The sequence below is a fragment of the Acomys minous genome, assembly GCF_964271855.1.
Source record: "Acomys minous genome assembly, chromosome: 2".
NCBI classification, from domain to species: Eukaryota; Metazoa; Chordata; class Mammalia; order Rodentia; family Muridae; genus Acomys; species Acomys minous.
Genome location: NC_140484.1, coordinates 86463160 through 86477032, shown reverse-complemented (window position 1 = coordinate 86477032; position 13873 = coordinate 86463160). Strand labels below are relative to the sequence as shown.

General features: G+C 46.7%; 2 long non-coding RNA genes across 4 annotated transcripts in view; both read left to right on the top strand.

Annotated features, from left to right (window-relative positions):
- The window catches only part of LOC311592650, a 30405-nt gene that overhangs the window by 3738 nt on the left and 12794 nt on the right, over positions 1–13873 (top strand). The window lies entirely within an intron of this gene.
- LOC311592651 lies at positions 202–1233 on the top strand. Its single transcript, XR_014777472.1, has 2 exons — positions 202–678; positions 1178–1233. It is a non-coding gene; the product is annotated as an uncharacterized lncRNA (long non-coding RNA).

The following is a 13873-nucleotide window of genomic DNA, read 5'->3' as shown; positions in this document are numbered from 1 at the left end:
GCTTAGGATAAATGCTTAGAGGTTGGGCAGAGAGAGAGCAGAGGTAGAGGCACATCCCTGATCCTGTTCAGAGGCTACAGCTCGACCAGGCATGTCTAAACATGTAGATTAAATAACTGAGACCCTAATACCACCTGCTTGTATAGGGAGGGAGTGTGCCTTTCACTGCTGCCCCTGGCATATTCTTAAAGGAGCTAGCCTAGCCAGTGGCCTACTTCGCCGATTATTTTGGTTCTATTCAGCTAAACTTTAAATGAATTCAGCTTTCCACATTAAATGTTTTTTAAAAATAATGGTTAAACCTGGTTTGCAAAGTAAGTCTACGACAGCCAAGGCTACACAGAAAAACTGTCTCAAAAAAAAAAAAAAAAAGAAAGAAAGAAAGAAAAGGTTTTCTCTGTCTCCTTAAATATATGTGGCCACTACAGATTTAATTTAACTTGTTTCATTGAAATATATAAATGTATTGTGTTCTGCACACCTTGCTTATAAATTACTGGTTATTAAAGATAGTTAAAGAGATCTCTGACATCTGTAACAACAAGGTTAACTTAAATTCATAAGTTAGAGTTGGAGCCATCCTAACAAGTGACATAACCCAACAAGTCTCTAAAAGTACTTTTAAACTAAGATTTTCATGTAATTATTGTCCTGTATTTAAAACTAGACTTATGAGATGTGAGATTCATGAGAGAAAGGCAAAGTAGAAGGACCCAGAGGGTCCTAGGAGCCTACAAGTAGAACATTATGATAGGCAGATTTGGGCACAGGGGTCCCACTCAAACTAGGCACCAGACAAGGACAATACAGGCGGTAAACCTTAAACCCCTACCCAGATCTAGACAATGGACAGAACACTCTCCACAGTAGAGTGGAGAGTGGGATATTACGTTCTCACACACTCTGGTGCCTCACCTCTGACCATGTCCCCTGGACGGGGAGACCTGATGGCACTCAGAGGAAGGACAGCAGGTTACCAAGAAGAGACTTGATACCCTATGATCATATAGAGGGGGAGGTAATCCCCCTCAGGAACAGTCATAGGGGAGGGGAATAAGGGGAAAATGGGAGGGAGGGAAGAATGGGAGGATTCAAGGGATGGGATAACCATTGAGATGTAACAAGAATAAATTAATAAAAAAAATAAAATTAAAAAAAAAAACTAGACTTATGAAAGATAAGATTTAAAACAATGTTTCTTTAATAAGGTATTAAAACTACATTTCCAAGCTATATAGCTTAAGATTATACTGTAGACTCCAGCTGTGAGTGTGTGGGTGCTGGAACTGAGCCCAGGCCGTCTGCAACAGCAGCCAGTGCTCTTCACTGCTGAGCCACTTCTCAGTCCACTCAATACCAACATTTAAAGGTTTGAGTTGTTAAGAACATGGTAAATGTAACCTGCCAGTGGGCGCAGTGGTGCACGCCTTTAATCCCAGCACTCGCGAGGCAGGCAGATAACTGTGAGTTCGAGACCAGCCTGGTCTACAAAGCAAGTGCAGGACAGCCAAGGCTACATAGGGAAACCCTGTCTTAAAAAAAGCCATACCAAAACAAAAAATCAAATCTAACCGGCCAGGCGTGGTGGCGTATGTCTGTGATTTCCACACTGAGGAAGTGAAGGAGGAGGAGCAGGAATTCTTAATCATCCTCAGCTACGGAACAGAGTTGAGGCTTTGTCTCAAAAATAAAAATAAAATAAAATAAGAAAGAATGAGAAGAGGAAAAAGTAAAAAGGAAAGAAAGAAGTCTGAGAGCTGTGAGACAAGCCCTTGGGAAGCAGAGGCAGGAGACCACAGAGCCAAGAACCATGTAACTGAGTCTGATGTCAGCCTGCGGTACAGGACGCTGTGGGGAGGCAGGCTGACACAAAACTTTCTCAGAGGCCCTGGTGAAAGGGCAAAGGTCCTTGGCCAGGAATGGGCTTGGTAGAGCCTCTCTGAGACTGGGGCCAGGGGCTTGAAAAAGCCAAGGTTTTGCTTTCCGAGGACCCCCTGGACTCTGGTTATCATCAGTCCAGACTTAGGTGTTTCCAAGGTGTCCTGTGCTCTCTTCGCCAGCAGTGTTGACTTAGCTCTCTGCTGACCTCCGGCTTTCCCCCGGAAGCAGTACACATGATGCTATACTTCTTTTTTTTTTTTTAAGATTTATTTATTATTATGTATACAGTGCTCTGCCTACACATACACCTGCAGGCCAGAAGAAGGCACCAGATCACATTATAGATGGTTGTGAGCCACCATGTGGTTGCTGGGAATTGAACTCAGGACCTCTGGAAGAGCAGACAGTGTTCTTCACCTCTGAGCAACGCTGTACTTCTCTTAATAAGCGTGCTTGACTTCAGTCATCTGCTTCTACAAGACCTCTGTGTCCCAGCTGTTGCTTTTGTCTTCCTCATGTCTGTCTTCTACATTTCTCGTCTCTGATCCTCCCACTTAACAACACCTCGCCATTCGGGACCCTTATTCCTGCGGTTTCCATTTGGGGGACCCTGTCTCAAAACACACCAAGGTGGCCGGGCGTGGTGGCGCACCCCTTTAATCCCAGCACTCGGGAGGCAGAGGCAGGTTGATTGCTGTGAGTTCGAGGCCAGCCTGGTCTACAAAGTGAGTCCAGGACAGCCAAGGCTACACAGAGAGACCCTGTCTCAAAAAAAAAAAAAATAACAAAGGCATCAATGGTTTATGGTTCTAAACAAACAGATACTTTAAAGTAATGACACCAAGCCGAAGAGTAAAAAGTAAAGCCACCCCAGGGGTGAACTGGAGGTCTCAGTGTCATAGTGGGCCATAAAGTAGGTACAGTGACATAGGTACACACAACAGGATGATGACCGAGACTGTATTTATATTTCTCATGCCACACAGGAGTGTTAGCATGTGAAGAGATTGCGTACACTCTGACACCCCCAAAACTGAACATTTTAAATAGACCAAAAGCTGAACAGAAGAAACGTGTTCAACACAATGATTCATGGGAGCTGGCAAAGAGGACCAGATGGATTTTTTTCCTCTCTCATTCTCAAACCATTTAAAAGTCATAACTTGGAAATTATGCAAGTGATAAATCACTCCTTATGAAAAATGCCATGGAATAGCAAAACTGTAAGAATTGTTAAATAAATATTTTAGCACCTTGGCATATCTATTCATGTGTCTGGAGGGGTTTGAAAAATACCACTACTAGTACAAAGAAACGTAGACGATCAAATTTGCAGAGTGAAAGCCAAACCAACTGCTAACGTGGCTATTCTCCTCAAAGGTCCAGCTGTGTCCGAGCCCTGCAGCCTGATCTCACTGGAGGCTCTCACTGGCTGCTCTCACTGGCTGCGCTCACTGGCTGCTCTCACTGACTGCGCTCTGCATTGTGTTAGTCTGAGGGGCTCTCCAGTGAGCTTCATGATGGAAAGAAAAGAGGACAACAGGGTCAGGTGTAAAAGGGGCAGAAGTGTGCACTGTCGCCTGCACTTGAATCCCCGAGACACCATCCAGGAGTGCTCCCCAGGGTCAGTTTGCTGTACCGTTGGTGAACGAAAAAATGAAATAAAAAAGGAAGGGCGTGACTGCTCCTGGGTATGGTGGAGGAATAGGTTTACTGGGCATAAAAGGGAGAACATAGCCAGAGGCAGGGACATCTGGGAGAGTCCAGAGTGGCCATGAGCCTGAGCTGGGCCATGTGAGGAGAGATGAGAGGTGACAGCCAGACCAAGAGGCCAGGAGAGTAAAGGACAGACAAACAGCCAGGTAACCAATATGGCTGGATTATATAGGGAGAGGCAGCTGGGGGAAGGGCAGCCCGGCCCCGGGGCTAGAGAGGTTTAGGGTAGCAGCAGACAAGTATGCCATCCATCCTTTGCAACAGGTGGTGACTAAAGGATACTGGGAGAACCTGGTAGCCAGGTCCATCTTGATATGTTAAGCAGGCATCTCAAGCACTTGGCCTGGGTCTGAAACCCCCGAGTGGTATAGGTTCTTTTGTTTTTGTTTTTATTTTATTTGGTTTTTCCAGACAGAGTTTTTCTGTGTAGCCTTGGCTGTCCTGCACTCACTTTGTAGACCAGGCTGGCCTCGAACTCACAGCGATCCGCCTGCCTCTGCCTCCCGGGTGCTGGGATTAAAGCGTGTGCCACCATAGCCCAGCTCACAGCTGTATAGTTTTGAAACTTCCAAATCCAGCTGATGTTGGGGGAAGGAGAGCTCACTCTCGAGTATAGGCAGGTGGGAACCAGGCTGTTCATGGACAGGACTTATCCTGGAGTTTATTCATCTGGGAGAAGTGGATACAAGCCAACACCTTGAAGTTCCCAAGAGTTATTTAAGTTTATAAAAATGAGATCAAAGTCAGCATGTCAGCATGGCCTGCAATCTGTCCGAAGTCCACATTGTAGGAAATGGAGGTGATTCCCACCTAGTAAAATCACAGGAACCCAAAAAGGACTCTGGGTTAAAGTTCAACTCCTTTCAGGGTCTGGGCAAGGTCAACTGTTTTTCTTCTCTGCTGGAGCCATAGCAACTCTTTAAAAAAAATGTGAGGCCTAGGACCTGGTTTTCACACATGGAAAAAACAAAAAACAAAAACAAACAACTATAGCCTTGGGGCAGGAGCTGCTCGGCTTGCTACTGCTAAACTGTTGAAGGATGTTAGATCCCATTGTGAACCCCAAGACTGGGAAGTGTAGTAGCCTGTTTCTTGTTTGGTGTGGCTCATCCCTGACACACACCTTCAATGCAAGAGCTTTCTGTTTACTGTAAACAGGTGATTATGGTGTGGCTCAGCTCCAGCACACACCTTTCATCCCGAGAGCTTTCTGCACACAGGATTTAATACAGTCAGCCCTAGGTCAAAAGGTGGAGCAAGTAACCAGCTGACAAGAATTAAGTAGACAACTGGGACTTTGAGAGAAGAGTATTTAAGACAGCCTGAAGACGAGAAGGAACTCTGTGGCTTTTAGCTTTTTCCTCCTGGGCTGTCAGCTGAACTAGCAAGCTTTTGGCCTTTGGCTTCTTTCCTTCAGGACATGAGCTGAGTAGGAAGGTCAGCAGGGTGTTTTCTCCGCCTCTCTGGGTTAGCATGTTTTCACCCCAGCATCTGGCTCTTCAGTCTTCATTGATAAAAATCGAACGATTTGGGATACTCATTCTTTTTAACATTAAAGCTACAGTTAGCCTTCAATCCCATCAAAGATCTGAGGAGGAGAAATTATAGCAGATGGTGTAATCTAGATGGCGTAGGTATCCATTAAGATGCAGAGGTTAAAAAAAAAAAGATGCAGAGGTTTGCCTAGGTTCCTGTGGTCTTAAATGGCTTCCTTGGGGGCAGCGGTTGGTCTTCCGCTGCCACACAGAGCAGCATCAGTCCAGGGCTGCCAGACCCAGGTCTGAGAGAATTTGGGAGGACCGACCTTACTTTCACCAGGCAGAGTATGGCAAACAAGCCAACAGTGTCCACAGCTTGGACAGAGTGGGAGAGGCAAGCAAGGTGTAGGGCAATTTTGTTCAGTTGTTATTGTTAGTCACCACAACTCAGGTGGATTTGTTGTGCCTCACCTGTCTTCTTGGGAGACCTTAGAGTTCCTGGTAGGAGCTGGCATGTTTATTATGGGAAGCTTTTGGGGGGGGCAGGGGTTTCGAGACAGGGTTTCTCTGTGTAGCCTTGTAGTCATGGCTGTCCTGCACTCACTTTGTAGACCAGGCTGGCCTCGAACTCACAGCGATCCGCCTGCCTCTGCCTCCCGTGTGCTGGGATTAAAGGCATGCACCACCACATCCTGGCTATGGGAAGCTTTTTATTAAACATGTTAAATGCCATATTCGGCAGATGTCTGAAGCGTTTGAGGACCAGCTATCTATTAAGTACACCTGATTTTAGGCTTAATGTTGAAAGCACGCTGAGTAGGGCTTTGTCAATAGTCCTTATCCCTCCCTCCCCACCTCCCCGCCCTTCCCCCTCCGCCGCCTAAGAGAAATTCCTAAAGAACACAAGTGGCTCAGGACATTTACTGTCCCCCCACACACAAAAATTCTCTTATAAATTCTTCCAGTGCGATCTTCAAGAAACCCCCTCATTGCATTTCCTTCCTACCCAGACCTCCTGTGTCCCCACAACCCTGAATTGGCCCCTGCTCCAGCCCAATGCCAGCCAGTTTCATCTCCGGCCACCCATTGCCGGAGGCTTTCTGCTGGGCGCCCCCCTGTGATGCTCCAGGGGACCATGTGGGCTGTGGGCAGTGGAGATGGAGTTCCGGGGAAGAGGGCGGGATCCAGGGCATCCTTCGGGTAGTTGGGTAGGGATGCGGCCCAAAAGGGGCTGAAGTTTGCAGGGGGCGGGGAGCAGGCCACGGCTGCCATGGGGCTGCTGCTCTGCAGGCCCTCAGAGGCTCGCAGCTTGGCGAACATGGCCAGCAGGTAGACCAGGCTGGCTTCGAACTCACAGCGATCCACCTGCCTCTGCCTCCCGAGCACTGGGACTAAAGGCATAGTACTGATAATCAAATCCAGGGCCTTGGGAATGCAGGGTAAGTGTTGGAGGATGGTCTGATGTATTTTGATGCTAGTTAATAAAAAGCCATCACCCCTGGGCAGGGCAAATGAGATAGGTGTGGCTAAGGTTCCTGGCCTCGGAGAGACAGAAAATCTTGGGAAGATGGGAGAAGAGAGGAGAAGGCCGCCATGGGTTAAACGGAAGAGAGATGTGGATGGAGATTTGGTCCCGATGAAGAACGTTAGACAGTATTTGGGATTATGGATGGGAGGTAGCTTGATAGAAGTTATTGGAAGCAGATGACATGGGGTTGGGCCAGGGATCCCATGGCTGCCCCACTGTGGGAGGTAGTTTAGAGGACTAATGTCTGCCCTGCCCCAGGTTAACTAAGGCGATTTTAAAATATAACAGGTGTCTGTGTCTTGATTGATTGCTAGCGGGTTATACTGCCGTTATAATAATTACAGGCCTGATAGTGAACAATTATTAGACTGTACTGACAGATTAACCACAACAGGGTAAGTGTTCTACCAGTTAGCTGCCAATTGGTGTTTCGTTTTCTGCCTGTTTAGCTTTTAGTTTGGTTTTGAGAAAAGGTCTTTTACTGTGCATACTGATGCTGAACTCTTTTTTTTTTTTTAAGATTTATTTATCTGTTACTATACAGTGCTCTGCCTATGTGTACATCTGCAGGTTATAAGGGGGCATCAGAGCCCATTATAGATGGTTATGAGCCACCATGTGGTTGATGAGACTTGAACTCAGGACCTCCGGAAGAGTAGTCAGTGCTCCTAACCTCTGAGCCATCTCTCTAGCCCGATGCTGAACTCCTGATCCTTCTTAATCCACCTCTTAGGTCCTGGCATTAAAGGGATGTACCACCTCTAAATTACTATAATTACTATATTTAACTTTGAGATCTGTGGTTTGAAAAGAAAAATCTAGGCAGTCCATACAATCAACTGCAGACTTGGGCCATAGAGGTCTAAGATCAGATCCAAAATGCTCCCCACCCCCCACCCCGAATTGAAAGGCATCACAGAATTTGGAATGACCAAGCAGCAGAAGAAGAGGGGACGGGGAGCTCCAAGAGATAGACAAGCAAAATAAATAAATAAATACAAGTGAGGAAAGGGAGTGTGTGAACAAGCAGAGCGCCGTCTGGGCAGCTGTCCAGGATGCGGAGATGCTGACAGCCCTGAGGAAAGCACCAGCCCCACAGCTGGATGCTGAGGCCTCCAGCACACACCTGGGGACACTCACAGAGCCTCCAAACACCCCAAAGTCAGCCACTGAGACCCAAGAACAATGGGACCAGTGGCTGGCTTTGTTTTTGTCCTGGTTCTGGTAGATTTCAATTCTTTTTTTTTTTCTTAATTTTTTATTAATTTATTCTTGTTACATCTCAATGGTTATCCCATCCCTTGTATCCTCCCATTCTTCCCTCCCTCCCATTTTCCCCTTACTCCCCTCCCCTATGACTGTTCCTGAGGGGGATTTCCTCCCCCTGTAGATGCTCATAGTGTATCAAGTCTCTTCTTGGTAACCTGCTGTCCTTCCTCTGAGTGCCACCAGGTCTCCTCCTCCAGGGGACATGGTCAAATATGAGGCACCAGAGTTTGTGTGAAAGTCATACCCCACTCTCCACTCAACTGTGGAGAATGTTCTGGGTCTCTAGATGAGAGAAGCATGGGAGAATAGCAAAGTAGAAGGATCCAGAGGGTCCTAGAAACCTAAAGTAGAACATTATGATAGGCAGATTTGGGCCCAGGGGTCCCACTCAAACTAAGGCACCAGCCAAGGACAATACAGTCGGTAAACTTTAAATCCCTAACTCAGATCTAGATTTCAATTCTTAAATATCTGTGTCCAAAAAAAAAAGTATCCTCACGTTAAAGGTCTCTTCTTTTATGCCAAATATGCTTTAAAGTATTTCTTGAGGGAAGAGAAAAGAAGAGACGTGGAAGACGAAACAGATGTTTCCAAGTTCTGGTAGACACTGTGACTTTATGTGACTGTTCATAAGAACTATGCTTGCCCTGGGCGTGGTGGCGCATGCCTTTAATCCCAGCACTCGGGAGGCAGAGGCAGGCGGATCGCTGTGAGTTCGAGGCCAGCCTGGTCTACAAAGCGAGTGCAGGACAGTCAAGGCTACACAGAGAAACCCTGTCTCGGAAAAAAGAAAGAAAGAAAGAAAGATATGCTTGAAGGTTAATACCTTTCTTTGTTCTGAACACTCTTTTACTTGTAGATACATTATTTTACTCTTGAAAACTATAATTAGCTCATCATAGGTTATAATCTAAAAATATTTTCTAGAGTAAGATCAATATAAATGATCATAAAGAATTATAAATTGTTTTGAAACAAATAACTGCACCATAACCATGGGGATCTAATCATGTGGCATTTCAAAAATGTTCACTCATGAAACTTTTGGAGAACTTTTCAATTTGCATTAATATAAATTTCTTTACTTCTTCAAATCCATACATGGACTGGGGTCCTGGACCCCATAAGAAGGAGAATTCCAGAATTTTGTTTTCCTTTAAAAAAACACAGAACTATTATGAGAATCTATTTTGCCTTTAATCCCAGCTTTTGGGATGTGGGGCTGTGATTTGCCTCGTGCTCTAGCAGAAGTGTGGTTTTGCTAAGCTGCAGACAGTTCCTGCGATTGGGTGACCTTTGGAATTCTGGAAAGTTTTCAGGAGGTACAAAACTGCTAGTGCCCCTAGAGGTGGGGGTGGTTTGTGGTGGTGGCTGGGAGGGTGAGGGGGGTGGTTGCTGGTGGTCGCTGGCAGGGTGGGGGTAGTTGGTGGTGGTCCTTGGTGGGGTGGGGGTGGTCGCTGGCAGGGTGGGGTGGGGTGTCAGTTGTGGTTGGTTAGTAGTCGTGCTCAAAGAAGAAACAAGAAGAATGAAATTAGATTCAAGGACCTCTATCTCTCTCCCCCCTCTATCCTTCTTTCTCTCCTATCTAGAGATGGGGGTGAAATCAGGGGCATAAAGGGTGGGAAAAGGAAGAACCCACAAAGTAGCTGAGACGAGCTGCACACATTCATCTGTTTCTGGCCCCTGACTGTGAATACAATGCAACCAGCTGCCTCGCTGGGAGCGCTAACCACCACGCAATCCTGCCATGATGAGTTGCACCCTCAGACTGTGGAGCCCAAACACCCTTTTTCCTGGATGTCAACCTCGCCTTGGAATTTGTCACAGCAACAAAGAGAGTAACTTATACAGAGGATTTGCCACCCTGTATGCTGCCTAAGAGACCCACATGAATTTTTACCCAACCCCGATCTTGTTTATTTTTGAAGACAGGTCAGGTGTAGGCCAGAAATTCCCCTCAGGAGGGCTGGCAAAACTAGGGGGACCCAAGATGGCTGCCAGAGCAGTGTCTGTAGAAGGGGTCTCTTGTGTATTGTACGGATGCAGTACCTGCTAATTAAAAAACCTGTGGCCTATAGCTGAGGCCAGAAATAGGTGGGGGGGGGGGGAATGTCCAGCAGGCAGAAGGGATGCTGGGATACAGCCAGGCATAGATGTGAGGAAGATGCATGCATGGTGTCTGGGCTCAAGCAACCAGCCACGAGGCAAAATGTAGTTGGTATGATGGGTTATTTTAGGTTATGAGCGAGTCAGAGAAGAGCCCAGCCAGAAGGCCTAGGTGTTTGTATAATATTTAAGGAGTCTCATGAGTCATTATTTCAGAAGCTAAGGGATGGGAGGAGAAAAAAGCCACCAGCAACATAACAGTGTCCTACAATCGATGTCACAACCTCTGACTACATCATCGTGCCGTCTTCCTGCAAAGGACAATGACCCTAGTGCCAGGACAGTTGACAAATGTCACGCGCTGACTGGAAGGAACAATAACAGAAGCAAAAAGAGATTAAAAAAAAAACAAACAAACCCTCCACTCCAGCGGCAGATCAAATACTCCTGTGGAGAGCACTAAAGACAGCCAGCCACCCTGGGGGCTGGAGCGAGGGCTTGGCACTGGCTGCCCTTGAAGAAGATTGGGGTTCACTTGAAGAAGACTGGGGTTCACTTGAAGAAGACTGGGGCCCATTGTGCTTAATTCAAATGGTATGACCTAATAATGTTTATTATTGGGCTATAATTATTACGGCAGTAATTTCTAACCTGCTATCAATCAATATAAGACACCGACACCTGTTGTATTTTAAAACAGCCTTTATTCACCTGGGGCCAAGCACATACTAACCCCCTAAACCACCTCCCGTATCTCCCAGCCCCCATCCCGTGCCACCCATCCATATTTGGCTATGTCCCATCCATAGTCCCGAAATACTTGCTAAGGTTGTTCGCCTGGGCCATTTCTTTTATGTGGAACTTCAGAGTCCCTCCTCTGGGCCCGCGTGGCTCTCTCCTATCCCATGGCCATGCTCTTCCTTCCTCATCCTCCATACCTGACTGCTTCTCTTTCCCAAGATCCTCTCTGTCCTCAAAGCCCTCGGAACCTTCCGCCATGCCTACCTTCCTCCTGCCCTGGCCAGGTACCAGCTTACTTTACTAGTCAAACAGGGAGACAAGGTTAAATGGCAATGCTTGGGGTACATGACAGTCTGCAGTGAGAATCTCGAGGGGGCGGGGGAGGGACAAGCAACGAACAAATACAAAGCACCAGACCCATATTGTTATTATTCTGTGTCAGTCGGCCTCCCTGTGATGTCACTGCTTAGCTGCCACGGGGGGCGTGGTCTCCACATGGCTCTCTACCTCTCTCCCTACACACGCTCTCTCTCCCCTCTCTCTTTTCTCTCTACTCCCTCTCCTCTCTACTCTCTCTCTCTCTCTCTCTCTCTCTCTCTCTCTCTCTCTCGCTCTCTCTCTCTCGCTCTCTCTGGTACCACTCTCCCCTTTTCTTCTCCCCCCCAATGCTCATTTAATAAACTCTGTATAACAAAACATCTGCTGCCTGGTACCTTCTTATATCTTATTACCTTCTATCTATCATTGCTTTAATTATTAAATATAAAACACACCCCAGCAGGGGCCCCATCTCCAGAACCCAGCTGTGGCTCACAACTGTTGTACTTCCAGCTCCAGCCTACAGAGCATATGCGCTGACAAAGGGCGTCGTGACAATGTCACCCAAGGAACTACTGCAAGCAGGAAGGTGAAGGAGAAGGCCCAGGCACTGCCACTTTCAGGCACGGGGAGGGACAGGCAGGCTTCCTAAAGAAGAGGGTTGGGGGCTGGAGAGATGGCTCAGCAGTTAAGAGCACTGGCTGCTCTTCCAGAGGTCCTGAGTTCAATCCCCAGCAACCACATGGTGGCTCACAACCATCTACAATGTGATCTAATGCCCTCCTCTGGCCTGCAGATGTACACATGTAGGCAGAGCTCTGTATACATAATAATAAATAAATACATCTTTAAAAAAGAAGAAGAAGAAGAAGAGGAGGAGGAGGAGGAGGAGGAGGAGGAGGGAGCTGTAACAAGCGTGTCCAAAGCCAAACGCTGTGAGCTCTGCAGTGGCTGGGACAGCGATGCCCTGACAAGAGGGACCACACTGGGATGGCAGAGGCTACAGTATGGTCAGCACAGAAAACCAGAGGTGGAGGCAGACAGGAAGGGAAGGGCCTGGCTCAGAGACTAGCCTGGCTGTGAAAGACTAGACATCAACCGTGGCTCCCACGTCCAACAGTTTGCTGGTTCCCAGGATGGAGAAGAAATCGCATCTCCCCTCTAGTGGGAGTGGTCCAGGAGAGAGAGAGAAACTTGACCCAAGAGATAAAGAGGTCAGTGGCAGGAAGAATGTCCTTGAAGAGGAGAGTGACCAGGACTCCACGCACGAGGAGGAAAGGACCTTCTATGCAGCCGCGGCCGTGTTTACCCCTGTATCCTCCTAAAGGCAGAAAGACAGAGAGGCTGGAAGAGTAGGGGGAGACGGCGTGATTCGCTTGGCTCCCTTGTCTTTTCAGGAAACCAAAAGAAGGGTAGAGGAAGAGGGACATCTGTGTGTGTGTGTGTGTGTGTGTGTGTGTGTGTGTGTGTGTGTGTGTGTTTTGGTTTTTCAAGACAGGGTTCCTCTGTGTAGCCTTGGCTGCCCTGGACTCACTTTGTAGACCAGGCTGGCCTTGAACTCCGCCTGTCTCTGTGTCCCATGTGCTGGGGTTAAAGGCCTGGCTCCATCTTGAGGTGTTTAAGGAGAACACAGACTATGTGTGACTTGGATGCTGGGAATGGAGAAGTGTGGAAAGGGCCTGCCCATGATCTGGGCCCTCAGCCAAGGGTCCCTGAGTTATATTAGCTTACTTTTGCATTAGTCTCCAGTCAGATGCCTCTGCACAGCACAGAAGGAACAGCAGGGTCACATACCAGAGCAAACACTGCTGAGGCAACTGTCTTATTTATATCTGTCACTTACCTAAGGTCCCTCTTTTCCTGGAAACCCAAGTCAAGGGAGAAAACTCACTGAGTAGGTAAAGTCTAAAAGCCAGCCAATTGCTCTAAAGGACAAGTTAAAATCTTAGGTCTTGAAAAAAAAAATCTTTGGTCTTTGTGATGGTTTAGGTTGTTACTGCTCCAACTGCTCCATCGTCTAATGGAGTTCTGCGTGCCCGTCTCCTGCTCAGCTTTGTTGCGGAGGTAGCCTGTGGGATGGACAAACACTTGATGTCATGACCATCAACGTATCGGAACGTGGGAGTCTTCTTTGTGTGGGCTGAGTGCCCCTTATCCAAAATGTGTGGGACCAGAAATGGGTTTAAATTCCAGATTTGTTTTTTCAATTTTGAGATATTTGCATATACATAATGAGGTATATTGGGGATGGGTTCCCAAGCAAAGTTTATTTACATTTTATATAGACAAATTATATCTATAACCTAAAGATATATATATATATATATATATATATATATATATATATATATATATATATATATATATATAATTTCCTGAATGGAACATAAAATCTCATGACATAAACCTTCCCACTTCTTGCATCTTTGTCAGTGATCAAAAAGTGTTGGATTGTGGTGAGTATGGGATTTCTGATTAGAGTTTATAACAGATAAAAGCTAACATAGGTTTTAAAATGTTAAAAATCACTATTAAGAGCCGGGTGTGGTGGCACACGCCTTTAATCCCAGCACTCGGGAGGCAGAGGTAGGCGGATCGCTGTGAGTTCAAGGCCAGCCTGGTCTACAAAGTGAGTCCAGGACGGCCAAGGCTACACAGAGAGACCCTGTCTGGAAAATAATAATAATAATAATAATAATAAATCACTATTAAACATCACTTTTTTGCCACCCCAAAATATGTACTGCTGACTGCTTTTTTGTTTTTGGGGTTTTGTTTGTTTTGGGGGTGTTTTGGGATTTTGCTTTGGTTTTGTCTTTGTTTTTTCAAGACAGGG